Source organism: Drosophila erecta, unplaced genomic scaffold (genome assembly GCF_003286155.1).
Source record: "Drosophila erecta strain 14021-0224.00,06,07 unplaced genomic scaffold, DereRS2 tig00000219-arrow-pilon, whole genome shotgun sequence".
NCBI lineage: Eukaryota > Metazoa > Arthropoda > Insecta > Diptera > Drosophilidae > Drosophila > Drosophila erecta.
The window spans coordinates 3288030-3291836 of NW_020825213.1; positions in this window are offsets into that span (position 1 = coordinate 3288030).

A 3807-nucleotide genomic window follows, 5' to 3' on the forward strand; every position below is an offset into this window, starting at 1 on the left:
CTGGTCAGGTGGGGTATTTTCTGAGGGTTGAATCTGTGGTATTTCGGTCCAGTATTGTTTGGTCTGTTATTTGCCTGTTCTTGCCTATTGTAGGTGTGAGGTTGAGCGTTTTGTTGTTTTATTGTTCTGAGTTTGTCTACAGGGCGAGCCGCCTTGTTGGTTTTGTGAGGGCTGTCTAAAGCGAGACGAGTTGTCGACATCCATTGGCTCGACTTTATTTTACTTAGGTTATCTATTGAAGTGTGCGTTTTTGCGCTCATAATCAGATCTAGTATCTGGCGTTATATTTTTTTTACCTGCTCTGTTGTCTTTGTTCATATCTCTGCATTCTTTTTTCAGTGCTTCGGGCAAAACTACTTGCGAATGTATATCGTTCATGATTGGCTTCTACTTCTTGCGGTAGCGCTTAAGCAGAGGCAAGATCGGATGGTCTTTCGGAAGAACGTCGATAGGCGATTTTTTTGGTTCCTGAAATAAATACACGGGGCGCGTCTGCTTTGTATTTTTCGTTCATCGAAGCAGCTACTACACTGTCGTAGGTCATGACCGTTTTCTTTGTCAACAGAGTCAGTTTTTTCTCTACTTCATCATAGTACTGAAGGAGTGTCATATTTCCCTGGCGGAGCGTTGACATCTCTTGTTCTATTAGATAAACTGGACCCTTGTCCGCATATGTAAAATCTACCCGGCTTATTATGGCTTATTATATAGAAAGGGGTGCCAAAGGACGAAAGTATCATATCTGCTGAGGCTTTTAGTTTATTTCTCATTATGCCTTAAGCCTGATAATGGTTTGAACTACCATCGTAACTGTCAAACACGTTGTATGCGGTATGTGCCGCTTTCCTCCAAGAGACGTATGTCTCATTTTTAACTTCGAAGTCTGGCTGGGACTTCATGATATCTAATGTTTCGTTACACACTACACCGTGCCTAATTTCGGCATCTTTATATGTCTCCACCTCAGGTGTTGCAATATTTATGTTACCAAAACTTTTCTTAATTTCTTGCAATTTTTTATTCAAAATTTCCTCCTGTGAGGCGAGTGATTCGGGCCGAATGATGGGAGGTGAGTTAACAGGATTTAGTCCGCAGGAGTAAAGATGTTGGGTGTTTGCTGGTGTATTAGTTTTGTAAGTTGTTGGCACTTGTATAGAATTGGACCTTTTTAATAAAGACGAGGTTACGATTTGAGTTCAATATCAATATCTTTCGTTCTGTCCATGAAACCTAAAATCTAAGTACATGGGGCTTATGTATAAGAGTTATGCTAGATTGTTCTGCCGCTGGCTGATGTTGTGTCAGCGTTCTTGTCGTCTGGTCTTGCTGCTGTTGGTGTCAGCGTTTGGCCGGATGTTGGTACAATGCTGATCGATACAATGTAATACAATGTTGACACACTTGTTTATTTGTTTCCCGGTTCGTTGTACCGGAGGGCCCATGGGTGTCAATGTTCCCAGTGGTGTAGGCGTGGGGGCTTAGGGGGCGTGGTAACTAGTGCGCTTGACAGTGCACCTTCTATAAGAGCCTTCAGCTGCTCACTGGTCATTGCCATTTTTGGAAAATTTTTGGGAGCGATTCTTTGGTTCACTGATTCTTTGAATTATCTGAGCTAACAAGCTTTCTAGCTCTTTATCACTCATTTGAATTTTTAACACAAAGAACGAAAACTTTTTGTTTCGTTTTATTTTCTTATATTTTGCGTTTGTTCCCTTTTTTTTTTTAAACAAAAAATTTTGAAAACAAAAACAAATATATAATATTTCTTTGGAAGATAAAAGAAATTTTGTTTACATTTTTTTTTTCTAGTGGCGATATATGCTCGGTCAATACACAATTTTCGGATCTTCTTTTTTTCATTAATTTTATATTTGAACTTTGGAAAATTTTTTTTTTAATTTTGGTACAGTTTTTTTCAAATAGTCGGATACAAAAAAATCAAGTAACACTCTACTTACATGTTCTCCCTTTTTTTTATAAGAACAAAAATTGTCCTAATTAGTGTATGGCTGCTTACGCTGCCGTCTACTAGTTGGTCTTCTTAGGAGTCTCTTCTATGTCACTGCCGTCGGCAATTTTTATTTGCCTGGTTGGTCTTCTTAGAGTTTTTGTTTATGTCACTGCCGTCGGGAATTTACCGTTGTTTTTTTTTTTATTTGGTTGGTTGGTTTATGGTGATTTTTTTTTTGTATTTTTTCGGTATTAATAAGTTTTTTATTTTAATGTCTCGAGGGCCTTACGTGATTTTTGTAAACAACATTTTTCACGTATCGAGGGTTTTACGATTGCGTGTTTTTATAATTGTGGGACGAAGTTCTACCGCGTTGGGCGTCAATTATCCAGAATCGATCTTTTAATTTAGATATTTTAAATGAAAAGATTATAAAATTTATTATGCGAGGCGACGACCGTCGCGATTTATTCCCCAAATTCAACTAAACTCTAAGTACAAAACTTCTTATAACTAAAGCTAGCCCTATGCCCTAAATCCGCTGACTCGGCGACTCGTGCATGGTGTAGCGGAGCGTAGACCGCTGCCCAGTCGATGAACCAAGTTCTTGCACACGCTGTTGTGGATATCTGCAATATCTTGCACTTTTATCGTGCAAGTGATACATGATCGGTTTGGCCGTTTGTTGTTTGCTGGTCAATCGTGTTAACTTATACAAAAATTTGTTAAAACTATTAACCTTAAACGATCCCTTTTGTTAGTTGTATTTGTTGTTGCTTCTAAAATGAATCCATTACTTGGAAAAATTAATGAATAAAAATTTAATTTAATTATATTTAAAATAAATTTCTTACCATTTTCTTCGAAACTGATACTCAATAAAAATTGCTTCTGCTTCTCACAAAAGTCTAAACGCAAGTGACTCCGCTTATCTATTTCGTTCTCTTAGGGTTATTTAACTTTTACTCTTTTCCAACCCTTTTACCTACATAATTTGTTTTGCCTATGCGCTCGCCGACTAAGAGCGTCAGCTTAGCAGTCGGAGAGAAATAAAATATAGATTAATTTGCTTCAAAAATCATCATATTCTTCACCTTGATTAGGCACATTATCATTGCACTTTCATCGCTTTAAATTATTATGAGAGGAAGATCGCACGCGAGAGAGCCGGGAGAGCGTCAACTGTGCACCGATGGTTTTGTGATGTTATTCAGTAGCAATGAATTGTGGAACAGCAGGGTACATTATCATACTACTACTGTTCTACCAAAGACACTAGAATAATAAGATGCGTAACAGCCATACATTGGTTTTGCCAAAGACTCTAGAATAATAAGATGCGTAACGGTCATACATTGGTATTGCACTATGCAGCCGCTTTTTTGGTGTCGGCAATAATTGCTTTCTCCCCGCTCGCGTAAAATTGAGACCATAAAAATCTAAAAATAGAATTCACTTGCTTGTGTGAGTGAAAACAGTAAGCAAAATAGTGTGCATGTGTGCGTAGTTGTGCTAGATGACGATATTCGGTCCGAAATCAATTTTGATCTAAGAAACGAATTCGATTATTGTTTTGGTCAATTTCGTTGTTGATGACGTGACAATTTTTGTTTTTTAAGAAATTATGTTAGTATTAGTCAGATAAAATCGCCGCTCGAATTAGCTACCGTTAATTATATTTTTTTCTACACTTAAACTGGTAACACCCTGGAACCAACGATTCGATATCTCATCGCACAGGATTTTTACGATCAACATATTTTTTTTAATAATGTTAACCAAAGTGTATAGGCATAGAAGATATTTTATGCCTCATCGATAAAAATTAAATGTTAAATAACTAATATTTTCATAAT